Source organism: Grus americana, chromosome 1, assembly GCF_028858705.1.
Source record: "Grus americana isolate bGruAme1 chromosome 1, bGruAme1.mat, whole genome shotgun sequence".
NCBI classification, from domain to species: domain Eukaryota; kingdom Metazoa; phylum Chordata; class Aves; order Gruiformes; family Gruidae; genus Grus; species Grus americana.
The window spans coordinates 12,096,842-12,124,414 of NC_072852.1; the positions used below are offsets into that span (position 1 = coordinate 12,096,842).

General features: G+C 39.3%; 1 protein-coding gene across 2 annotated transcripts in view; it reads left to right on the top strand.

The window, feature by feature from the left end:
* Positions 1-27,573, top strand: part of SEMA3C (semaphorin 3C) — a 128,314-nt gene that overhangs the window by 44,445 nt on the left and 56,296 nt on the right. The window lies entirely within an intron of this gene.

The window sequence follows — 27,573 nt, forward strand, 5'->3', positions numbered from 1 at the left end:
AGAGATTACAGGACCATACATATTTGTGAAATACAGTATGCCGTATGCCTGTATTATGAAATGACATTATCTTTTTTACCAAAAGTACTAGAGGGTGGGGCTCTCAGAAGCAATTATGGCCTGACAGGACAAATCTTACTGAAAGTGAGTTGTATTGCTAAACCTTTTAGATGGAAAATTCCTCTCATACTTTTCATGTTACAGCAATGAAATCTGTATAATTTATTCCGATCAGCAGACGTGCAATGTGAATCACAAAGAAAACAAGATCATAGTAATGTAAAGCTATAAACATATTGAAAGGGGTACTTTAGCATCTTTTTGCAACAACAAGTATTTTTTCTTGGAAGCAGCAGAAAGAAAAGCAGTGGGCTCATTAATGTCAGCTAACTGTGCTCTTTGAAGTCCTTGGAGGTGCTACCAATTTCCTTAACAGGCAAAGCAATGAAGAAAATTAAATCCAATTTGATAGCAAGAGGGATAAAGCTGATATTCAAGAAAACAAACACCTTTTCCTTGCTCACCTGGGTGACAAAGTTACCTATGGGGATGTTCTCTCTTGCATTTTGGGTGAGATCTGTTCTCTCACAGAATTACCTTTGCTCTGTGACCCAAAGCCAGAGGTGCCTGTTGGCAGCTACCTGGACAGAGGCACCCGCTGGTTTCCTTGCTCAGAGGTCCATGGTACACGCACCCCTGTGTCATGGGGGGCCTTAGAGGAGGATAAACTTAGGGGACAGGCGTGATTTGTTTATAAGAACAAATTATCCTAGCAGCGAGTGCCTGACAGTGGAGACTGTCAGATCTTTTAGTAACTTGCTAGCTTTCACCTTCTGTCTGGTGGATTGTAGTGCCTTCTGCTGTGCCACAGCGCGAGCATCGTTTTCTTCAGGCATCATTGTTATAGCCGTAGAAAGGCTTTTGCTATTGTAACATCAGGGGTTTTTGACTTGGTTAACTAACCTGGTAATGAAGCTTTTCGTGCCATCTGCATCATGTCAGCAAAGTAATCTTCAGATTAGACAGCAGCTGGGCATGGTTTTTCCTGACAGATGGTATCCTGTCATCTCTTTAGCAGCTGTTTGGACATGGCTGCATGTCAATGCCACCATGATATAATCATTGTAGTCCTGTGAAGCAAGCCCAGTGTGACCCTTAAGGCACTTGGCATCGTACTCTTGGTGGCATATTTTGCAAGAATATTTTGAAGAAAGGGTACGGAAACAAGAAATCTGAGCACGTGTCGCATATGTCCTCTCTTTGCACACTTTTATGGGGAGCAACAAATGTGTTCAGGCATTTTAACAGTAAGTCTTTTGCTGGTTGCAAACCTAAATTTTGGATTTAGAAAGGTATATAGAGTTACTATGAAACCGTGCCAGTTTTGCAGTAATGTTACATTGTTCTGGCTTTATTCCACTTATATTGAAGACATAGTCTTTTATATTTAGCATTTAAATAAAGTTCTAGGCCTTGTCAACCAGCAAATTTTAAAATCAGTGAGAGAATATTAGTGTCAACGGTGGAAAGCTGCTTTGAGAACATACTTAAATCTTTTCTTTCACTTGATGTATGTGGTCTTGACAATTCTGAGACAAGATGGGCATACAGGAGTTAAGAGAAGTCAAAGTTCTGAAAAAAACTAGCAGCAGAATAATTTTCCATGTTGGAATTTAAATGTTTAACCTGGCTGGTATAATGAGATTCTTTACATTTCTAGACTCTTGTATTGTAAATTACAAGCCTTAGCCATGTGTTTTACATCTGAAAGCTCCGTAGTCTTCACTGTTTAATGTGCCCTCAAAGACGACAGTGTCCTTTTTTTCCTTTTTTTTTTTCCACGTATGAGTCTTACGCTTAATCACATTATGTGCTTTTTCTCTGCCTATGGTGGCAGTGCCGAGTGTAACATTAACAGATGTGACACAGATTCTCATATGTTTTGGTGACTGGCCCTACAGAAAACTTGGTTGGCTGTCTTTTTGAGTCGTGTGCGTCTGTGTTTATATATATACACATACATATATTTGCATCCAAGCCACTTTGGCCACTGTCTCAGAGTTCAAACAATCTGCAGTATGAGTGCTAATTTTGTCCAGATGTAAGTTGTTTTGGTCAAACTGAGTTGTACGTAGGACCTCACCACAGGAATCTCATTTCCAGTGCCTCCTTCCTTGACCTTTTCTGTGTAGTTAATTAGCAAGTATTGTGACTATCAGTGAGGATTGGCAGGTGACGATTAGATTCTCTATTTCGATGAGGGATATTATACTTGATTTTGCCACCAAGTGACACAGCTTTGGTCGGTAATACGCGCATGAGAGGAAAAACTCACAGGGATATTAAATCGTTCAGTATTCCTCAGTGTTAGTTAAGTTTTAAAGGAGTTCAACACACAAATACAGAACATATTCACAGTGCAGTCAAGTGTACAATAATAGACTGTTTAGCTTCTTTGGGAGTTTTCTCTTTGTTTGTTTGCTTGTCTTTTTTTGCCGACGCTGAAAAATAACAAAAATATTCCCGAGATTATTGTGGGTTCTCTGTGCTCGGTAGCTATGGAGGCTTAATATGCTATTTTTGGTCAAATTCTCCCTTACAAAGGAGCAGTGCATAATAACAAATACGCTACTTTTCTGTCATCATTGTTTCCAAAGGATGGTTTAAAAAGGTTTTCAAGGACATGACATTTTTCAAGGGTGATGAGTGGGCTTTATTTTACTGAACTACAACAATAAAAGACCAAAAAACCTTTTCCAAATATCCAGGCCTCTGACTTTCTGAGGATTCCACTTTTATTTTGAGCGTGAGAAGCAGAATATATTTGTTAATGGTTACAGATCATGCCAATGAAATAGAAATCTGTGTCCATGTGCCCAGGTCACACCATTTAAAACTCTCCTGCCCAAAGTTGTGCTAGTTGATTACCTGATGCACTGTCAGCATATAAACATACATTTCGGAATGCAGCCAATGTACCTCTCATAAATACAAGCAGTAAAGAACAAATGAGGAAAGATCTGAATGTCCAGAGCATTAGCGTGTTAAAATTGATCCATTGGCATGGAAAACATTTTTCTTTTAACATTTTTTTTTTAATCTGGAAAAAAAAAAGCTCCTTTTGCTTATTTGTAGCATACAGATTTTCCTAAGTATTTTGCCAGCTAATTACTGTTCATCATGAAGACTGATCTCTGTAATGCTTATTTTCAGCCTTGGCAAGTACTGCTGAGAGCACTAGCCAAGGTTTTTCAAATCTTTATACCTGGGTATCTTTATGTATCTAGATCTGGATAGATAGAGGATGACATGAACTTTAAACCAGTATTACTGACAAGTTTCCATGTAGATACTGAAAAGCCAGAGAACTCTTGCCTTCAATGTCAAAACATAGCTTTGTTAATTTTTTAACTGTAAATATTGCACAGTATATTTTTTCCACACTTAGCAAATTAATGTGTATTACAGACAGCTCGAGACATCACTCCACCTAGGTTTTGCAGCTGCTCTGGTTTGCAGGAGGATCCTGCCAGCTCTTGAGGCTGCGGAGTTAATTGGAGCTGGATCCACACCCAGGCACACCCAGCTGCTACTGCTGCACTTTGGTTGATGGTTCAGGGGTTGGCCATCTCTTAAATCAGCAGAGCCAGAATAAAGTTTGATGGCTTTGTGCTGTTGGAGGTGATGTCCTTTAGGTGAAATGTTAAACAGAAGTCAAGTTACTAGAGTCTGAAGACTCGGACATGAAATGTGAGCCCATATATAGCTGTTTAAAATCTAAGCCTCTGTGTTTGACCTGCCATCTGCATCTTTGGCTTCAGTATTCACTTTTATCCCCAAGCTTGAGCATTGTTTGCTATGTGGTGTCAAACAGCTATTCCCTTTAACCCGGAGCTAGTTGTTGAGGGATGTGTTCTCTATGCTGTGTTTGCTCTTCTCTGGGCTATATTTTAAGACTTAAAGTGGTTTGGGATCCTTGGGGCAGTGTTACTGCATGTTATTATTTTATTACTTGCTGCAACATAAATGCTGGTTAGTATCTTTTTTAAATTGCTTTGTATACATGACATAAATTTGTAAATCAAATACTCAAAATACCATGTAAGAAGGTTGAGAGCACTAACCTAATTCTTTGGTGACAATGGTCCAGTTTCTTGCCTTCCACCAGATTTCCTTATGGAACCTACTAAAAATAAATCAGTAGTATCTGTACGAATAGTTCACATCCTGTTCTTCTCCAAAGTGAAATTCAAAAGAAAGGATACAAAAGTTTTATGCTGAAGCAGCTGGTCTGGTCACAGAAAGGTACTTCAGTCTGGTCAAGTAGGCCGTTCTACTCAAAATGAAAACCTCCAAAAATTAAGCAAGTCAATTCCAGTGCTTTTCCCCTAGATGTATGTAGCGAGCAGGATTAGAGCTCTTCCTGGACACCAGCTGAGAGGCTGTGTGCTTCCCTGGAGGGAGAAGGAAATGATTTTGAGAGACAAAATGTTTATTTATCACGTGTAATAATACATGCATTTTATTATTTTTATATACTATTTTCTATCACTTTTTTTCACTATGAACACTTGCTTTATGAGTTTTACCATATTAACTGTTTGCTACTTGTAGTTTTTGCCATTTGAATGCTTGCATTGTCTCATAGCTAGATTTGCTGTTAGGCAATTACTGGTATTCAGTCAGCCTGGATGAATAGAATTGTTGTATTTAGAAAGCTGAGTACTTTATATGGCTTTAACAAATTAATTAAACCTACTGTTATTTAGCCTGCAGGTATAGCTGTATACAGCTTAATCCTGGTTGTAACAGATACAAATGTATTATGAGCCCATAAAGACCTATATATTTCTAACTAGTATTTATGATTTCCCTGTGCAGTGTTAAGCAACAAATGAAGCTTCTGTGAAACATTTGTGCTGGGAAATAGTATCTAAAACCTTATTATTACGTGGCCTATTTTACAACTCAGTCAGTTACAGTGATGGAGAGATCCTCAATAAAGTCAAGGTTTAGTTTGCTGCTGCTGAACACAAGAAGTTTGAAGGCCAGCTTCCATTCCGTCTGTACTCAGTCCTTTCTCAGACTTACTTCTTCTGCCTGGCTTTAGGGTCACCTTGTTTGACAAAGTGTGCATCAGCTCACTGTCTCCCTGACCTACTGAAAACAGTGTCTTCTATTGCATTTCTATTTATTCTATAACGTTTTTCTATTGCCACTAATACTATACCTGCTAAGTCCCATGCTTTACACAGAAGATGCATTCATATGGTCATCTTTACATCAATTCCTTCGATGTCATAGTTTTCTGCTGCTTCTGGAGCAATGTGTGCCAGGACCCACTGGCTGGCCTGCTGCACTGGAAAAACGAGCTTGCAGAGCAGAGAGACACAGGGTATCGCACGCCAGGAAGAGCTCAGGAGCACTTTCTGGAAAGCACGCTCGCTTGCAGAAGTCCTTGGCTCCAGCCCCCGGCCGGCATGCCCTGTCCGCCCTCTGCAAGTGCCCTGATGTGGGGGATGTAAGCGTTCACACGACCCTGTGTGTGGAGCCTGGTGTGTTCAGCAACAAAAACTTGGGAGGTCTCTAATGGGCTTGGACCAAGCCCTGTGTAAGACTGGGCGATGCTAATTGACTATCTCTTTGTCTGAAATCGTGCCTCAGCTCATGTCAGAGGAAAGACAAAAAGTAACTCTGAAAATTACAGAACTTCAGGAAATAGCTAACCACTCTTGTTCCGAACAAACTGGAGGTGCTACCACATTTCCCGTGAGAGTTCAGCTCTTCCTCTAGCTGAGACGTAGAAGAATAGTGGGAATCAACATTCACAATAAGATTTCAAGGAAGAAATTACCAAATTTCTTTTAATCTTAGTAACTGGCCTCATTTTGGAGGAATAGAGAAAGTTTTATTGTTTTATTTCACAGAGATTGAGTCATCCTCTTCTATTCTGTTCTCATTATAAGACAGAAATAATTTGCTAGTTTCCATGATTGCTTTATGATCTTTGCAGTACCAGTAACTTTGTTTTCTTAAATCTTCAAGTCCTGCTCTTCTTTAGCAGAAATGGTCTTGAATTAGATTCAGTCCTGCTTCTGCTCATTCCTATCAGTGTAAGCCAATGTTTGGCAAAAATGATTGTATTTGTCTCGCTATTCAGATTGCTCCGAACGCTTCTCTTTCTCTGCCAAGTGTATTTGTTTGTTAAAAAAATTATTTCTCTGAACTTTTGTGTAATATTCCTCAGGGCAGTGATATTTCTCAGAGTAATGAAAATTTGCACCTTTCTTCGATGAGGTGAAAGAGGATGGCAGGGTTAACTGGAGACCGGCGTATCCTGCTGCTTCCTTCTGAGCACACAGAGGCAAACATACATTCTTCTTCACTCTCTGAATTTTCTTTGAAGCACATCTCTGCAATTGGACATGTCAGTGGCTGTTTAAAAAATTATTCTACTTTTTGGGCCAAAGCCCTTATATTTTGCGTTTGGGACATTGATTTGCCAAGTTATACATATATGGCCAAAATACATATTTTTTTAGGGAACTTTAGAACTTTTTTCTCTCCAGATGTGCATCTGGGTTTTCTTTTTCTTTTCTTCCTAGTCTCCCTGTTGTTTTTGTTTTCAGGGTGGTGATGAGTTTATTCATTGTAATAGCATTCTAATGCAGTGACATAAATCCTCTGCTAATAGGAAACAGAAGTAACAAATAGCTTCATATACATTCAGTGCAAAGCACATTAAGTATAGAAGATTAACAAGTGTCAAGTAAGGCAAGTCAGAAGACCAAAGAGTTGTCATAGGACTTCGATGTCAGCAACAAAGTGTGGAAGTAACAAGCCTTTGCCATTTCACATCTGTACTTGGAGGCTGCCGCGTCCTGAAAATTGGGTTGCTAGATTTCATGCTTATTTCTCTCAAGAATATCTATGTTTGGGGAGGATATTTTTCTTTCAGTTTACAAGAGAAAAGATACGTCTTTTTACCCACATCAAACTTTCTCTTGTTCCTCAAACATTATTAGTAGTAGCTGTTAACCAAGTGAAATATATACTGTAAACACAAGGGAAGCATGTTTAGGAGGTAGGAGAGGCAGATGGGCTGAGTGATGTCTTAGCTCAATTTTCTGTAATGTGGGAGGCTGGGAGTGATGTGTATTAGCGTGGGCTTTATAAAAGCCAACTTCCTTCTGACAGGTTTCCTGGGGATATACAACCAACCCATCCTCCCAGGAGAGTAAAATTTGAACCTCTTTGGACTGAATCTCATGAAATGTCTTGGTCACTGCACAGAATAATTTGAACCCATAAAGAAAAAACAAATTCAGATTGTATTTCCAGGCACTGTTATTTTTAGTTAAGCCACAAACCATTAATGGCTGTTTAAAGTAGGGGGTTCCACATTTTTCTGCTCAAGCATGTGCTGTTTATTTGCTACCCATGCAAGTAGGCAGCCAGAGTATTTGGTCCCTCCAAGGACATTGGAAGGGCTTCAGAGGAGCCAACTTGCACTGGGGCTCTGAGAAGGGATCCTGGCTCTGCCGCATACAGCCTCCTCGGGGATGACTGTTCCCAAAAGATTTCTCCCTTCGCTTAAGGAAAGGCCAAGATGCTACCCTTGATCTTATGGGACATGAAAGTGGGCCTTGGCAGTAAGTACCCTTCCCAGTGATGGTCTTGGATGACTTTTGTCAGGTCATTTGCACTCTTTATGTTTCTGATTTACCTTCTTTGACTTGTTTACAAAGGTGCAACTGTTTCTGACAGAGATTGCTTTATGTTTGTGTTGCACAGAGTTCCAATTTTGCTTTGAATCTGAAATAAATTAATACTGTCTGACTGTGGTGGGTTGAGCCTGGCTGGGGGCCAGGTGCCCACCAGAGCCGCTCTCTCACTCCCCTCATTCACTAAACAGGGGAGAAAAGGCATAACGAAATGCTTGTAGGTCGAGATAAGGACAGGGAGAGATCACTCACTAATTATCGGCACGAGCAAAACAGACCAAACTTAGAGAGGGAATTCATCTAATTTATTACTAGGCAAAACAGAGTAGAGGAATGAGAAAATAAAATCAACTCTTAAAACACCTCCCCCCACCCCTCCCATCTTCCCGGGCTCAACTTCACTCCCGGCTTCAACCTTCCCCCCCCTCAGCGGCACAGGGGGACAGGGAGTGGGGGTTACGGTCAGTTCATCACACGGTGTTTCTGCCGCTTCTTCATCCTCAGGGGGAGGACTCCTCTCATCGTTCCCCTGCTCCAGCATGGAGTCCCTCTCACGGGGTGCAGACCTTCGGGAGCAAACTGCTCCAGCGTGGGGTCCCCCACAGGGTCACAAGTCCTGCCAGCAAACCTGCCCTGGCGTGGGCTCCCCTCTTCACGGGTCCACCGGTCCGGCCTGGAACTTGCTCCAGCGTGGGCTTCCCACGGGCCGCAGCCTCCTTCAGGTGCCTCTACCTGCTCCGGCGTGGGGTCCTCCACGGGCTGCAGGTGGAATCGCTACACCCCCTCATCCTTCCTCCATGGGCTGCAGGGGGACAGCCTGCTTCACCGTGGCCTTCACCACGGGCTGCAGGGGGATCTCTGCTCCGGCGCCTGGAGCTCCTCCTCCCCCTCCATCTGCACTGACCTTGGTGTCTGCAGAGTTTCTTACATCTTCTCACTCCTCTCTCCGGCTGCAAAAGCTCGCGCGCTCTCTAAGTGTTTTTCTACTTCTTAAATATGTTATCACAGAGGCGCTGATTGGCTTGGCCTTGGCCAGCGGCGGGCCCGTCAGAGCCGGCTGGCATTGGCTCTATCAGACACAGGGGAAGCTTCTAGCAGCTTCTCACAGAAGCCACCCCTGTAGCCCCCCCGCTACCAAAACCCTGCCACACAAACCCAACACACTGACAAATAAATTATCAGATATATTAGCATCTTTGGTGTATGAGGAGTATCTTTCCACTATCCGTCTTTGTTTCCTTAACCTAGAAGGACTCTTGAAAATGGCTGTTCTTAAATGCATTCAAGCAAGTTTGCGTTGGGGCAGGAGGAAGAAAACAGTGTGCAAACCAATTTTCAGCTGTATTGGCAATCTTATTTCTAGAGTGCTATTTTCTCCTCTTCTTGCTCTCTCTTTTTTTTTTTTTTTTTTTTCTCCATAACCCTCTTACTTCTTGTTGATTATTTTCTCTGCTGGGATAGCAATACATAATTGTGGCAGCCCAGTGTTTATTTACAACTTCCAGCTAAAATTTAGCGTCCTATCTTTCAGTAAGACACTGCTGTGTATTTTAAAACACTGACATCACTATTCCCATTTGTAATAACTAACCCAATATTTTCATTTCCTTGCTTGTTTTCTTTCTTTTCCTTCATATGTATTTGTCTTTCTTCACTTTCTTTTTTACCTGAAATTAAAAACTAGTCCAACAGAGCATTTAAAGGTGCTTAGCTTGCGTTCCTGAGAAGTCCTCGTGGAACTTCCTGTATGTTTTCAGTTAAACTTTAAGTGCTTAATATTTTACTGGAGTAGACCACATTACAACTGGAGCATATGAAAATCTGCCCCTATTTGAATTCTTTAAAAGTTCCTGTTGTATTGCAACCTTTTAGCCTTGTCCTACTGAAAATACAGTCACCGATCTCTCAGTGGAATCTTGTGAATCTTATCGATTGCAAAAGGAATGACTGCAGGGGTAAAGATCTACAGAGGCTGGATCCACTCTGAAAGTGTTTAATCTCTTTGGAAGGGCATAAAAGGAAGATGGAAGTTTTATTAATCATAGAATCATAGAATCACAGAATGGTTTGGGTTGGAAGGGACCTCAAAGATGATCTAGTTCCAACCCCCCTGCCATGGGCAGGGACACCCTCCACTAGACCATGTTGCCCAAAGCCCCATCCAACCTGGCCTTGAACACTTCCAGGGAGGGGGCATCCACAGCTTCTCTGGGCAACCTGTTCCGGGTGCTCACCACCCTCATAGAGAAGATTTTTTTTTTTTTCCCTAATATCTAATCTAAATCTACCCTCTTTCAACTTAAAGCCATTACCCCTTGTCCTATTGCTCCATGCCCTTGTAAACAGTCCCTCTCCAGCTTTTTCGTAGGTCCCCTTCAGATACTGGAAGGCTGCTCTAAGGTCTCCCTGGAGCCTTCTTTTCTCCAAGCTGAACAAGCCCAACTCCATCAGCCTGTCTTCATAGCAGAGGTGCTCCAGCCCTCTGATCATCCTCATGGCCTCCTCTGGACTTGCTCCAACAGGCCCATGTCTTATATTGGGGACCCCAGAGCTGGACACAATACTCCAGGTGGGGTCTCAGGAGAGCAGAGGGGCAGAATCACCTCCCTCGACCTGCTGGTCACGCTTCTTTTGATGCAGCCCAGGACACGGTTGGCTGAGGGTGCACTCGATCCCACTGTCCATGTCACCGACAAAGATGTTGAACAGCATCGGTCCCAATACTGACTCCTGAGGAAAGCCACTTGTCACTGCTCTCCACTGGGACATCAAGTCATTGACCACAACTCTTTGAGTGCGACCATCCAGCCAATTCCTTATCCACAGAGTGGTCCATCCATCGAATCCATGTCTCTCCAATTTAGAGACCAGGATGTCATGCGGGACAGTGTCAAATGCCTTGCACAATTCCAGGTAGATGATGTCAGTTGCCCTTCCCTTGTCCACCAACGCTGTAACCCCATCATAGAAGGCCACCAAATTTTTCAGGCATGATTTGCCCTTAGTGAAGCCGTGCTGGCTGTCACCAATCACCTCCTTATTTTCCATGTGCCTGAGCATAGTCTCCAGGAGGATCTGCTCATGATCTTGCTGGCTTACAACTTGTTACTCTCATGTTGCTAACGATTCCAGTAAAAGACATGCATGACTTTGCAGCATTTTAAAATACTTGCAAGAAAAAATACATAACCAATGACCTATGGGCCTGGTGTTTTTAGAAATGTCCATGTTCTTTTATTCAAGGAGGTATACTTTCCACCTGTTCTGAGATCTCATGGGGAATTGACACCATTAGGTGTGCCCTTATGCAGATCAAGGAAACTGACAGTTACTTGTAGATCGTAGTTAGAGCCTCATCTCTTCAGGACCTGTTTGGACTCAATAAATCAAGGCAGGTTCCTTCAGCAGGAGCTCCAGAGAATCTAAGCTACTCCCCTGCTCTGTTTGACCCTCCAATTTTTGTCTCTCAGTGAGAATATACGGAGCTTCTAGAAACTGGTTTATTAAACTCTGTACTTCAGACTGGATACCTGCACCAGACTCTGTGACTTTCTACTGCCTGATCAGTGTATGAACAAACTCACATCTTCTTGGTATTTGACTTTACTAAGAAAGTAAAAGAAAGACCTAGTGCATGTCCTTACCCTCAGATAACCTAGAATTCTTAAAATGGACCTCCTGAGCCCCCTCTTAATTGCTTATGTATTCACTGAGTCAGAAAGGGTGATGGAGCTGTCGGGTTTTGGAAGAATGCCCTCGCTTCTCCTCCTCCTATAATGTTTGCAGGTCTGTTGTAACTCAATGGCAATCCTGAAATTAGGCCTGTGGTTTGTGCTGCCATACAAAATATTTTTGACCTTTTACTGACCTGCTTTGTTGAATATTTAAAGGCAATTGTTACATATCACTTTCCTATGTGTTTCTGGCCTGATTATTTGCTCCAGAAGATGATGCTTAGTTTGTTTTGGTTTGAGTTGTTAATGTGGTTGAGTGACTCAATAGCAATGGTAACGTGTTTACCTGGGATCTCCCAACAGAGTGAAGCAGACAGAAAGCAACCTGAAGGAAAGTTTCCACTAAGAATATTGCTCTGACGCTGTTCAAAGTGCAAATTAGGAACCTAAAATCTTTCAGCCAAAAGCACTGTTTAAAAACTAATTATAAAAGAATAGGCATTTGTATGAATCCCCTTCCAAATTATTTAAGCCTCTATAAAACTTTTTTTGCATTGACATTGCAATAAACTGAAATTATGTAATATACTGTCGCTGCCCTTCTGCACAGAGCTTCAGAAGCTGTCTGTGGCCCCATCTTGAGGAGTTTATAATCTAAATAAACAAGGCAGACCAAAGCCAGAAGGAGAAATAGACAAATGAAATGATGCACCCACAGTTATGCAGCTGGCCAGTAGCAGAGCTCGAGTTAATCTAAAAGGTCCTTGTCACCAGAAATATGTGTTTTTTCAGTAAGAAAAGCCTGGGTAATGCCAGCTAAAAGCCAAGTCAATTGGCTTTCAGCAACTACACACTATAATTTTAGACACAAGACATAGGCAAAAATGTGTCGACTTAATGAATTCACAAATGGAGACAAAAGATGTAAGAGCATCGTCTCTCATGTCATGAAATGGAATCAGAAATAACACATCCCTTATCACAGTGTGGTATTCTGACATAAACACCCACAATAATTAAGTGCTTTTTACCCTGACATGTAGCAAAAGAGATGAGATTCTGAGAATATTTTAATATTTTGTCTATTCCAGGATGGTAATGTACATTTTTTATGTCCTCATATCTTAATCATCAGCAGTTATTTTATGCCTTTTCTATTTTTATTTTTTTTTCAGACGCAAGCTTGTTTAAATACTAGCTCATTTCTGATTAGAATGTTTTTCCCAAGGCTATTGACATAGTTTCCTTTGTTCAATTAAATCTAGCCAAGTACTAATGTCTCCTGAGTAACAGTATCATTACAGCAGAAAAAACAGTTCAAACAAATTACACTCTATATTCACTTGTTAGGCACACATCCACACACTACCACTATTAATTAATATAATTGATAGGTCTTATTTTAATTAAAATAATACAATAGATATATATAACCTTGTCAGATATTTAAAATATCATATTTGAACAACTGAATGTATTTTTGGTGTCAGCTACTTGAAGCAGAATTTTTGCAGGATATGAATAATTTGGGGACCACGGCACAGCACAAAAAATGTCTTTTAACAATTGCATTTTATAATTTTAAAAAAAGAAATGTTAACCAATGTTTGGAAGCATACTGTAGTTCACACTTGGACCTGGACTGTCTGTCATCTCAATTGATGTGCACAAGTTCCTACCAGCTAAAAGCATAGTGCTTTCCCTTATTAGAGAGCTGGAGAAAGGCAGGCAGAACTAAAGGAGAAAACCTGAATTCGTGCTCTTTGTGAACAGCATCTAAATACCGGTAATGTGCAGCCTGACTGAACTTGCAAAGATTTATTCGTGTGATTTTTTTTTTTTTTTTTCATCTATGAAAAGTCACATTTTGATTGCTTCTATAAATGGTGTTTTCAGGACCTTTGGTTTTCATTAGCTTAGTGTGTGATATTAGGTGGCACTTAATGTTATCAGGAAATGAATGTAAATGTATTCAAATTGCAGATATTTTATTGTCTTCCCTTCCTTCTCGTGTGTCTCCTGCTTTCTAAGATGATAAATCCAACAAGTTGTCTGTGTGATTTTCATCCTGCTTGGAGATTTTTGATGCAATAACGTTTGAGTGCAATATATTTATAAAGAATTAGGGCTTTTTTATTTCAATGGCCCAAAGTCAACCATTGAAACAAACAAAACCCTTAGTTAAGTGTTTTCAGTTTTTTTGGTTTTGTTTTTTTTACTTTCACTTTTACACTTGTCCCTTAAGGTACCAGGTGAGCCAAAACTGTGTTTTTATCATATTGAGGAAATTCACCTACTTCTAGTGTTGTTATCTAAATGTTAGATATCTAGTCTGAGTTAATCATGCAGGCTTCTTTTCTGATCTTTAGAGAGAAAAAAAAAAAAAACAAAACCAACCAACCAAAATAATAATAATAATAATAAACCAAACAACAAAAAACCAAGAAACAGGAACCCACAGAAGAAGGCTGAAATCAGTGACAAAAGACAGAATGACGTCAGTGTGGATGGCTTAGGTTCTTGTGTCACTATCCTTCATTTCAGAAAACACCTGAAAATGATGACTTCATTTCTCCCTCCTTCAGCAGAATGTTTCTCCCCAGAATAGTCACTGATTGTTTCGCTTTTCTCACATCCAAGCCTAAAATACGCTGCTCTCATTATCTTGCCGTGTTTTAAGCCTGAGGACGATGATGTATTTTCTGGCAGTGCAGGATTTGTGACCATTTCATTTGGTATGAGGAACACTGATGGATGAAATTCTTCGTGTGTACTTTATCTTTCAAACTGTAAATCATTAATTGTTCTATTTCTGGACTACCGTGCATTGATTTGACATGATAAAGGGACAGATCATCTGACAGGCAGTGACAAGTCCAGGACAGCCCAGTTTGCTGCCTGTGGTTGAGCTCAGGAATTAGACTTCTGAGCATGGCAATATCGTACCTGCATGCTCATTTGAGTATGGCACATGTAAAACACAATGAAATACAAAAGGGAAAACATATTTTGCCAGACTCCAGGAGGGTTTCTTTGTTATGAAATCAGCAGGTGTTGGTGAATTCTTTTGATAGTCATATTTTGGAATATAAATTGGCATTGCTGTACTGAGTTTACCTGTAGGAGAGATAGCTACCTGTAGTAGAGTAGCTGCAAAGTGCCCAAAGTTAGAGTAAGGGAAGTATAGCAAGGACGTATAACCAGGAACATATTCAATACACTGGTTTACACCTAAACTGACATCTAGGTGGGAATTAAGAGCCAAAATTCAGAATATTAATTGAGGAAAATCCAGCCTAGCTCATAATCAGAAATGTTCATAGATGAAGGCCGTACTACTGGGCATGCCCAGCACAGTGTTTCTCTTTGCAGTGGCTTGGCAAAGGAAGCGGCTGCCTAAGGTTTATCGGCAAGCAGAACAAAATCATTTCTCTGCCTAAATTCTTTGGTGAGCCTGATATGCATGGTCAGGCTTTACCAAGCCACATCAAATGGTCCGAGCCTGATACGCACGCTCAGGCCTTACCAACCTGCACCAAATGGTCCGTGGTAGCCGTAAAAAAAGGCAGAAGGCTAATGCCTGAAATATTCCTGCGAGAATCTGGATACTTGTGCTCTCCTCAGTTCTGCTTCAAGATTGCTGTACAAGAAGGAGAGTCTGACAGGCATTGCAAAACTGAGAATCACATTTCTAAGAATGATTGTCTGCACTCCGGCTTAGTAGTAATACCAGGAGTAGAGCCCAAGCGTCTGAACTTCTAGGTCGTTTCTCACCATGAGCTCATATTTCAACAATTTTTGAAATTTTACTTGCAGACAACTGGTAAATGTGATAAATTTGGAGACTGCATTTCTGACGGTTGGAGAGCTAAGAATTGATTCCTAATGTTTAACCGTATTTTATGCCAGTGGTTCTCTGTTGATTTTATTGGTGTTGAGAGTGGAACATTTAGAGCAACGCAGTCGAAAATCAGATCAACAGAGTACTGGTCAGTGATGATAAAACCCAGGGCTCTGTAGTATTGTAATTCTCAGGCTAATGACACTCCCATAGACAGACTAGATTTGATAACTTTTGTAGCGCAAATGAGAAAGATAAGTATCTCTATATTATAGTGCCTTCAGTGGATAATAGTTAGGCTTTACAATAGATCGCCTCAAAAAATACATTTAAAAAAAAGCTGAAATTATTTATTTTACACTCAATATGTACCTGGTGCAAGAGACCCTTGCTTCTAGGAACTTCCAGTGCCAGTAAACCACCCAGTAACCCAGCACTGAACAGTAAACTGAGCCAAGGAAGAGCAGCAGCTATGAGAGATCAGTTTAACAAAGTTAAAAGTTGTTAGAATTGCTTTTAGTTTTTCATAACTGATAAACAGTTGAAGTATACAGTGAACTGCTGTGAAGCTGAAGCTATTTAAGGGAACTAGTCGAAATGTGTCTTATATAATAGTGAAAGCCCTATTAAAAAAACACCAGCTAAAAGACTTAAACCTGTTAAAAATATTTTGCATTCAAGCTAGGAGTTCAAAAGGTCACTGTTTGGCTTTCCTCCTCATGGGCAAATCAAGAGAAGGTAACATGCCTTTAGTAAACAAATTCTGATTAAAAGCTATTCAGAGCTGTCTCTATTTACTCTTTCACAGTCACATGGTAGGGATTTCCTACAATAGAATTCATGGCATTATCTATTTAATGGAGCTGAAATGGCTTGTGCATTAAGCGGCATTACTTTATATGGCACAGAAACACTAAAGCGTGTGTACCTGTAAAACTGAGTGATTTAAATGTATTATGCAATAAGCCTAAATGGTTAGCAGGAACATGAATTAGAATAATACCTTGAACATAAAAATGCCTTTCATTTGGTGGGCTTTTTTTAGCAAACATACATTAGTTGAACTTGATAGTAATTCTGAAAGACAGGTAAGCGTTGTTACAAACATATAGCAGATGGTTAAACTGACATAAATGGAGGGTGAGAGATTTGTTCAAGGTCAGAGAGCAAGTGCCCAGGAGTTCTGACTTATAGTTCCCTGTTCTGATCATGAAACAAATCTTCTTTGTTCTAGATATTTGTACATTATGCTTTAAATAAATAGCCACTTTATTTTGCTTGTGCTTCCAAGATGTGAGTACAGGGCATAAACAAAGGGGACAATCTGTGAATTTTGCCTTTAAAGGTAGTGCAATTTTTATTTTGTTTCAGAATCAAGGACACAGAGTCATATACTGAGGGCACTTGCATCATCCTCTGGCTATAATCAGTAGTTTGCTAGAGAGATAAGTGGTTGAATGTGGTTGACTTCTATCCCCTACTATCCACTACCACTTCCTATCCTGTACCCTCAGTATGCCAGTTTTAATCTGTCAGGAATCTAAATACCCTTCAATTTTGGATTGCTGTTCGAGTCCGTCCTTCCTTGAACCTGCTGTTTCTCTGCTGAACCTGTAAGAGGTCCATGCAGTGCTTTAGCAGTGTGCGCTGCTGCTCTTGACTCTTCTGCCTTTTACCTGGAAGCAATGATTTCTCTTCCTTCTCTTTGCTGATGTTCAGCACATCCAAATGAACTAATAGCTTACTCCTGTTAGAGCCTACCATTATCTACAAGTGGGACTGTTGTAATCATGAGATGCTTCATAAATGAGAGTTGAATATAAACAAGTAGGTTTTATCTATTTTTTTTTTATATCTGTGGACATGCAAGAGGGGGAATTCTTTTACTTTTTTTCTTCCTTTGGCCAAATACTAGATGGTCATCCTGCCGAATAAATACGGCAAGTCTAGTTTAAACCTGGAGTGAGTGACTGCAGAAGGTTTATTTATTTAAATGGCTTCCCATTCAGATGAAATCTAAACAGAAAAGCATAAAAGTTATCTCTTAAACCAAACCAGAGTTTTGGCTGAGCTTTTTAAGTCTGAAGAGTCTGGACTTCAAACAAACAAACAAACAAATCTCTTTTTTGCATGTGAAATACACTTGAAATAACTTCCTCCAGATATTTCATTTTAATTTCAAAGGCTTTTTTGTACATTACCCAGTGCAACCCAAAAACAACCCAGTCAAATAAATACCAAACTGTTACCTCCACTTTACATATGTAACTCAGAGACTTTATGTGACATGTCTTAAGTCAAAAAGCAAAATACCACCAGAATAGGATTTAGAGTTGAGTGGACTGTTATCCACCAGGCTATGCTCAGCCCACTGAACATGTCTTTTATTGTGCACCCAAATACCAGCTGGTGATCACTTGAAGATTGATGGTAGCACACAGCTCTGGAATGTGCTCCTAAATTCACTCTTTGTGTCAGTCTTCATGGTGTAAAAAAGAATGAAATATGGTTACGTTCTTGTGTGTTTAAACAGCAAGCATGCTACCCGCTGAACACATCTCCCTGCAGGGCTTGAGCACAGCACTCCTACTCCCACTGAGCCACATCTCTAAAATGACACCTAATAATGACAAACCCACTTCCAGCTTCCAAATCCATACAGAAATAAAGTAAGCTTAAATAAAATAATATTCAATGTACACATGCTTGGAAGTATTTTGGTTTTGAAGTCGACATTAAAAAAACCCCAAAGTCTTATTTAATTTAATATTGAAAATACTCATAACAATCCTAGGTGTTAAGCAACACAAACAGTGAACATCATTGATGATGCAATTAATAATTTCCAGTTGTGTCCAACCTCTGAAGTCCTCTGGGGGACGTGGTCAAACCCTGTGTCCAGTGAAGCACGTTGTGGCATTACAGTAATTTGGAAAAAAAAAAAAAAAAATCTTAACATGCAATCTGATGAAACTCCATGGCTATTCCTCTGATGGAAGTGAATGCATTTAATGTACCAGAAAAATGTATTTCAAGGGAAAAACAAAGAAACAAACAAAAAAACCCAACCAAAACAAAACAGGAAAACATTTAAGGATAGGCTTGACCTTTGCTCTTCTCACAAACCAAACGTTCCTTGGCTTGAAGAAGCATCCCAAACACCCACGTCCAGAAAGCAGCTTGCTTCCTGTCAATGCAAAATGCTGGGTGGCCTCTTCGGTGCAAAATCAAATTTAGTCAAGAGCCCACATTAGGCTACATGGGGTAATTTAACCATACAGAACAACAAAGAAATATAGAAAAAGGAATGAAAAATATTGTGGAGAAGTATTCTACTATTCTAATATTTCTATTCTAGAAGTAGAAATATCAAGAGGACATTTGGATAAATAGTTATGAAAGAACTATGTAATCGCGTGTGGCTGTCTCTTTTGGTAAAGTTCGTTATCTCCAATATAATGACCCTTCCGGCATCATGTTGGACTCGGGGTTCATTGAAGGTTCAGTGAAGGGGGGATGCCATTTGTTGACCTCCAGCTGCTTTGTTTTCTCATGTAGTGGAGCGAGAATAAGTGTTTCTTTTATCCTTCCCAGATGTAAAGCAGAGCTTGCTAACTTTCTAGACTGGGTATATGGGGATGATTATCTGATATATAGACAACAGTGTATAGACGCCAGGTATATGCATACCATTGACTGACATACTGATACTGATAGGAAACAAGAAAACACACTAGATGATAGATAAGGGAGCAGTAGTTTACTTAGTTGCATGTGATATCCACCATCCCACGTACCTGTTTCCTTATTTTTGCTATAGACAACTTGGCTTCTTTTATGAGCATCCCTCTGTATTTAGAATTGTCTGCGTCTAAACACGCCACCCTCTAATTCACCAAACTATTGATATGAATTTATTAATGAAATTCTTTCGAATGTGAAATACTGCTCTCCAATACTTCTTCAGCTCATAGCTGAGTGAATTTTACATTATTTTACTGAAGAATGAATAAAAGCTAAGCACTTGGGATTTAGCTTGATCTCTTTATGCCTGATGTTTTCCTGATAGCTAATCCTAATTTGATTAAAATGGTAATAATAATAATGAAACTGTAACCAAGCCTGCATATACTAAGTTGTCCTTTTTTTATACAGAGTAGGGGTGAGAAGTGACTGATGAAGAAAGGACCCCTATGTTTTAAGGAGATCTGTGGCTAAAATTGCAGCTAAAGTTGGTAACATCAATAAAGGCAAGGATTATTGCAGCAAGGGCAGTAATGCCAATCCCAGAAACAGAGATCGGCTGAATCTCTGCGGAGGTTGCTCTTTGAAGGAGAGAAAGGAATATAATGAAAAGGGTTCCTCTGCCTCACCACAGTGAAGCGGGTTGTTACTTTATTACAGAAACCATAATGAAATATTTCAGTGGTGGAGCTGTGTTTTCTCAATGAATTTTTATTAGCTCTGGCAACAGGAGTAATTCTGCAGCTTAGTGACAATATGCTCGGAGAGAAAAAGAAATACTGTGCATGTGAGTTGATGTGAAGAGCTTTTTTGGTCAGAAAAGAAGTTAAGAGACTACTAGCATACTTTCATTATTTAAGGTATTGATTATTTTGCCACATTTGATAGTTCTTCACTACAATTCAGATGCACGGTTGTTGGTACATCAATGAAAGTGTATTAACACCTCAAAACTGCACATTTGGGGAGTAGCTGCCTCTGTCAATTACACAAAGGGAAAATTATGTCTTTACACTCTACCTCAGTAAACCTGAAAAGCACACTCTTACACTGAAACAGAAAGGTAAACTTGCAAAGAAAGACCATTCTAGCAGTATAACAACCTACCTTTACTCAACCTTACTTATATTCTCCCTGGTCCTCTCTCTCCCTCTCCAATATTCAAAGACATCCCAGCTGACATCATCTGCCACATAAGTTTGTGGGGAGTAAATAGATACGCAAACCTAGGCCTAAAAAGGTTTGCTTTTATCACAACCATAACAGCCTGAAAGAGGTGCAAAAGTAATGAGAAGTCCACTCAGACCTCGTTCTCTTCCCAGAGGTTTACTCACTAGAGGTGAATGGGATGAAGATGAATGAATTGGGAGAACAGCTCACAGGTCTCATGTTGTTGCCCAGTTCTGAGTTGGAGAATATCACTAGCTTCAGTTTTAATTCATTTTTCAGACAGACAATTACAATAATTAATTTTCTTCCATTTCTCATATCTTTCTTTAAATTTGTATCAAAGAGTTTTGGTGTCTGCACAGTCAGGGCTTCAGCTGGCCAGTTAGTCTGATAGCAACTTGGAACGTGTCTCTGCCTGACTGAGCATCGCAGGAGGAAGCACAGCCATTCCTCAAATGATATGATTGCTGGTCCACTAGAAAAAAACCAGCAAGAGAGAAAACACAAGAGATTAGAATGAAAAGATATACTGCTCCCAGAAGAAGTAAAATAATGTGGAATTTCTCTGACTTCTCCATGGGTGTGGCTTTTTTTCTTGCTCCATCTCAAAAATAATGTCATACTTGGCAACAGAAAGCTTTTCACACTGCATCTGGAAAGCAAAAACATCTCAAGCACCAATGGCAAAGCCACTGTGTGCAACCAGGCTAGTGAGACGGGTTGAGCTTGTGCAACCTTAGACGATGTGGCGAGGACCCTCTCCATGTCTTTTGGAAAGAATCCAAAGGGTAAACTCAGTGTAACTATGCAGACTTTGAAGCATGCAGCTTACAACTCTTGGAGAGCAGTTTGCACACTGCAGAGCTGTTACACACAAGCTCTTTATGCCCAAGACACAGAGAAGACTGGCTCCCATCTGACGTGGCCAACTCAGCAGCAGTAATCTTAAACCCACTTGGCCTGTCTTTATGGCTCTCCATGCTTGCCAAAGTTGTCTCTTTGATTTTGGGACTAAAAATGAGAATAAAGCCTGGACAGGTTAATAATGGGCAGAAATGAGCAAGGTAATATTTGAAAAATCAGATATCTTCTTCTGGAAAGTTCTGTAGAGTGGCAGCATTTGTGTCATCTTCTGAAATAAACCCCACAAATCATAATTATATAAAGGGATAAAGTTGATGACCAGTAAAATTATAACTGCACACTACTTATTAAAAAATAAGAAACCCACTTTTCAACGTTTTTATTGAAATACCTATACAGACTTCAAGAGGACTTATTCCAGGTTTGCAGCGATGTAAGTGGAGGAATAATCTGAAAATTATGCCTAGAAGTGTCTACAGCCTAGCGAGACTGGCTGGCTGGAGGGTGTGGGTGGTCTTGCATAATTCTCAATGAAGGAATCTCAATAGTGGAATATTTTGGCAAGGCTTGGAATAGCTATGCAATTGCAGTTTGGAAAAAGTTGACATATTTTTCCTCTTTGTTTCGGAGTGGGGCTTCTATTGTGGAATGTGGTATGATTTCATCATGGCAATATCTATGTAAGTAAAAAAACAAACCACCACAACGCAGCATTTTAATAGTGTCTCTTCTTCATAATATAAAGCTTCAATAAAAATGCACTTAACCTTGTGGGGTACGTTGGGTTGATGAATGTGCCCCAGAGCCGTGTGAATACATTCCCCACACACAAGTAAGTGACATTCTCTCATTGTGTGTTTGCCTTTGCTTTGAAAGTACGTTCCTTCTGCACAGAACTGGCAGCTGCCCACACCTCAGTGGATCTATCCCTCCTTCTTCATTCTTCAAAATAGCAAATCAAAGATGAAAAACTCTCTTATAGTTTCTGATAGATTTAATAAAACAGCACTCTGTTATGAGTGATTCTCCTTTCAGTACAATTTTTAAAAAGCCCCAAGATCAAAATCCAGTTAATACTCCATTGTGATAATTTTAAAGTCTACAAGTTACCAGGATTTTAGGACTTCTGTCTGCCTTGTGCCTTGTGAATTGTAAAAAAAAGGACTCACCTACTGCCATATGTGAACATTCTGCTTAAGGTCAACTATTAACTGGTATGTCTTTTCCTATCAACACATGGTCCCCTTCACAAAGAGCTATTGAGTGTTTTACTGCTCCTAATGTGTATGCTGAGCTGCCCAAGGTGACAGATTGTTCTTCAGACATGCTAGAGCTACCTCTGGGCTTGATTCTCCAAAGTCTTCACCTTGATACTATTATTTCGATTTATAAAAGACTTCACTATCTCAATCCACTAATGTTTAAATTCAATTTCCAACTCATTTAGCAAATATACCAACAAGTAGTCAAGGTGTATATTTAAATCAGATCATATTTAGATATCTTTGACATTTCCGTGTTATTTACCCTCATTCCAAATATAACAATTAAGTTTCCTTCTAGCAAATGATACATTTTAGCTCTGGGCAAAGAGGGCTCCTGTTTCAGCCTGTACTGTCTGAACTCCCTTCCTCCCTATCCTCCAAGTGATCTTGTTAATTAGTTAGCCTGTGATTTTATGAGCACTTGTAAATCTATTTTCTCCCTTCTCACTCACTTTTTTTTTTTTTCTTTTTAATAAAAATGTAATTAAACCCCTTTCAGGCAGATTCAGAAGCTAGCAAGTGTGCACATCTGTCATTTCCAGTCCTTATAAACCTATTACCTCCTTATACAAAAAGCCAAATTTCACTCTAACAGCATTGAAAAAAAAAAGTGCAAAGACTTCTCATGCGTGAAGAAGAGATAAAGAGATAAAGAAAAGGTCAAAGGTCCACCTGAGCTTTTTGGGCCCCGTGTGGTTAAGGCACACAAGGGACTGACTAGTAGCACATCTGGCTGCTTATGGCTCTTTGGCCAAATGACTGCGTACCCATTTATAATCAGCTTCACTTGAGAGCTGGCTGAGGGTTGGGCTTTAGTTTGAACACTGCGTGAGCAGTGGCAAAATGCTTTAACGGCTCTCTTCTCTCACCCCCTTAACGAGGAGGAATCAATACAGATTTCTTCAAAGAAAAGGAGTATCGCCAGTGCAAAGGTGACTTGTTCTGAAGTTTTGAAAGGAAATAGACTTTCCTTACATAAGATTAAACAAATAGGCACACTGTATCCTCCCATTGTTGAAAAGCAATATTATAAATAGTATACTTTTTCCACAGGTACTATGTAAACTATAAAAATAATACATTTATTTCTTCCATGTATTTACATTAAAAAATCAGAAATAAGGCCAAGAAAACAATAGTTAAAATTATTAGAATCTTATGAAAACTGATACCTTTTAACTAGATCTTTTACAGTCATTTCTACTAATAAGGTCCAAACCACAGAAGTTAGTCAATACAAAGTAGAAAGGAAAATATTTAAAATGAAACAGAGCTTCTCTTCTGGCTGAAGCATTTTTTGAAATGATTTTTTGTAACTTTGCAGATACCTCCAATTCCACTCACATTTTTAAAATACATAACCATTCCTTTCAGTGCTAGCAACAGTATATACAGTCTATGTCTAAATTTATATGTGCAAATTACTTTTTCACCTGTTCAAAAGTAACCTGTGAGTAAAAGGGAGCAATTTCCATTTGATGCAATAAACAAAATTATCATTCTACTTAAATATGTATTTCGGGGCCGGGGGGAGGGGAAGAAGGAATAGAGAAAAAAAAGAAAAATGGTGTCATTCCAGTTCCTAGAAGGTGAAATTTCACATTGCAGTTTCACATTTGTCATGGGCTGGCATATTTGTTGGCACAAACTGAAGGTTTAACGAGGCTTAAGATAGTCTAACAGTCTCCTTAACCTAGAAGCTGACGTTGTCAAGCCTGCTGCTGGGTGTACACATGGCCTGTCGTTTGTGCACCCCATACCCTGTGATGGCATAAAAGAGAACAGCATTGTATTGCTGACTTCCAAATCACTACGGCTACATAAAATCCATGCCGATTTGGGCAGCAGAGGTTCCATGGGGAGGTGTAGCCCATCTTTCTGGAAAGCTATGTTTGTCCCCTTCACTGTGGTGCTGCGTGTGAAACTGGATTGCTGTGCTTTACTCCTTCTTTTTTCTGAGGCACATACACCAAATCTCTGCTTCTGCTCTGAACTTCCCCATAAACAACCTTCTGAGGCTGAATCCTTATGTCAGCAGGAAAGAGGAGGAAAACATATTATTTCTTGTACTTTACCACAGGGGATCCTAAATTAAAAGCTTGACAGAGCATCCTAGATTTGCTCGGAGCAGCCCTGCCAGGCTGGAAGCCCAGGAATGGTATAGTGCAGAGACGACTGCGTGTACTCTTTCACTTTTTGTAGTTTATCCACAGCTTATCTGTGGATAAGCTCAGTGCTTTGAACTTGGGCTGGGGATGCTTGCATACCATGGCTTGTAGCTTACCAAACTTTGCAGTGTAAAGATATTTCTTGATTATATTGAACTTTTCAGTAACAAGTGGTTATGTGGGTCTGCGAATAGGAAATAATCATATTTTGGGAAGGTCCTGCTAAAATTTGTATTAGTTTCAGTAACATGTGTCAAACAAACACCAATATAAGATGTCTACCGAGGAAGTCACTTACATTAGGGTCTTATCATACGTATTAGGGATTGTTATATACTTTACGTTAGGAAAGTCAGGCTGTGTTTTCACTGAATTGGAATTAAGGAGTGATGAAAGGTTGATGTTGAGTGATTAAATACAATGTTCAGAGGACAACCTGATGAGTGGATGTAGCTCACGTACCCATATGCAGGTTGGGTTTAACAGACTCTGTTTGTCAGCGGGAGAGATACCTTCCTGGATTTTCAGTCTGTGATAGCTATAATTTGTTTTGTTCTGGGTAATGCAACAAGTTTTGAGTGTTACAGAGGCTTTTGTGATGTTAATAAAGAATATTACACAAATATTTTGTTGTTTGTCCTGTGAGAACACAACTGTTTTAAAAATAATACTTGCATTAACTTTTTTGTGGTGGATTAGAAGGATAATTAAAGAGTAGGCATAAAACTGCCTAATTGTCAGTAAGCTGTACGCTGTGTACGGAGAAAACTCCCAGTCATTGGGATCTCCAAAATGTGTAGTTCAATATTAATAATATTAATAATAGTTCTGGGGAGAGAGTTCACTGAAGCTTTTGTTTTTCATTAAAAGAGACAAGAGCTATGTAACCTGTTTTCCAAGATCGGGTTTCTAACACTAGGAATCAAGTTGGTATTGGCTTTATCATTGAAGAAAGCCAAAACTAAATTCACTGACTGATGAAAAAAGGGTGAACAAAGATTATTCTTGTATCATTAAAGATGACAGTTATTTGCATATGGAATATATTATAATCTTTTTTTTACCACCAAACAAAATTCACAGAGAGCTGTCTGCAACATTATTCTCTGTACAGGGTTTACTGCTGAATGTTTGGTTAAATTCCCAAAGCATGGAATAGAATTTGCTTTGAAGGTCAGTAAATCATTTTTTTTACAAAACCTTTGGAGATGAAAAGGAATGTGGAAGACCTTACAGCATGTTTCCAGCCACTGCTTTTTCCAAGTAACAACACTTGATAGTAAATCTTTAAAAAATCAAATTTTCTTAGGTGATTGTGTGGCAAATTTTGTTAAATGAAAAGAAAATTTGTGCCATTATAAATTCCCTCCGTGCTTGCTTGAGTAGCCCTAAGAGGCTAATAAACTGTGAGCTGAAAGAAATAAAACTAATAAATCTGTATGAGAGTATTTGTTTCAGGGGTTTCCTTCCCTCTTGTGAATGGTATTGAGTTTCTGTAGTCTAGTGGCATGTCATAAGGTATTCTCCTCCTCAGCAGCTTGATGGGGACAGATTGCCCTTCAGGTGCCTTAGAAAGAATAATACCATAGCAAAGAGGTTAAAAATCCAGGAAAATAATGGATTTTAATAAATGAAAGTTGTGGAAATCAAATATCTATTGCTATTTTTGTCTCTTGCTTAAAAACAGTCGTCATGATCTTGATCATCTTTTATGTTAGTCATGGTTTATTCATCGCCAGTCATTGTCAGTCACTGAAGCTATAAGGAGGGGCGTTATATTGTGCAATCAGCGTGCTCACATTTACCCAGTGTTATGCAGGAAACTGCTGCCTTTCCCAATTTATCTGCGCTTTCCTAGGATATCAAATACACAGTTATGAGAAGGTTAAGTTTTACCTTACAGCTGCCAAATATTACAGTAAAGTTAGTAAGGCCACCAGGAAGAGGGATGAGCGCTAGCTTCTCTGGCTTGTTGTGAAAGGTCAGTCTGAGAATTTCAGAGAGAGCAGAGGGATTGCATTTTAATGGCACTATGCTGGTGAGTCTCCCAGGTGCCTTTGAAAATCCTAGCTAAAAGCGTATAGGGAGGATTTTTAAAAATAAAGTAAATCAATTGATTTTTCAAGCACTGAAGAAAGACTTCTGAAAATTATGTGGACAATTTTCATATATATTTAATGAGTGCTGTTTCAGTTTAAGCTTTTAGGTGCAGACTGTAAATCTTGATTTTATGTTTATCTTTTGTTGAGGGACATGTGAAATAGAAATAATATTTCTTTTTTTTTTTAATATTACCATGATAAATGCATGTAGGCAACCCTTAGGTCCTGAAAGCTGTCACACATCTAAGTGAATCAAAACATCATATCTTTCAGTAATTTAAGATATTTTTCATCTTCCTATTAAACTATTTAACAATCATGATAAAAATTAAGCAGTTATATATTATATTTATCAATGCAAATCATATTCTGATAAGTGTTCTTTCAATCATTAGATCTCTAGTAGACAAGTATAAGTCCTAAGACTGCAGCCTTTGCCCGTATGTTGACTACAGTTTGTCAAAAATTGCTCTCCAAGTAATTTTCAAAGCAAAAAATATACTTCCAGCTAAATATGTGTTTTACAGAAAGTGCATACTTTAGGCATACTTTTTTTAAAAAAAAACAACCCAAACCCAAAAACAAAACCAAAGCAAATAGCCAGAAAATATTTTTGTTTTGAGAGTTTTGTTCTGCAAAATATCATTAGCCCATGTTAATCTAGTCATCTAAAAGGCATAGATGATTAATTTTGGATGAGGCATCTACTGTTTTCTATAGGGAACTAATGAGCAAAAACTTTGCTTTTAGCAAAAACTAGGCTTTAGCAACAGTGACAAGCCATATTCTCCCAGACAAACAGTTTGCAGAAGGGATGTGGACTCACTTCTTAGTTTTATGAATAAACTTTATAGGAGGGCTTCATTTTCATGTGTACTGTGTATTTGCCACCCTTTTAGAGTTACAGGGAATAGGATCCAGTAATATTGTTCATGACATAAGAAAGCATAATTATATGTTAAATATTTGAATAAGGAGAAATTGATTATTAAAGTTTTGGTTTTCCATTCTCAGCTCTTGA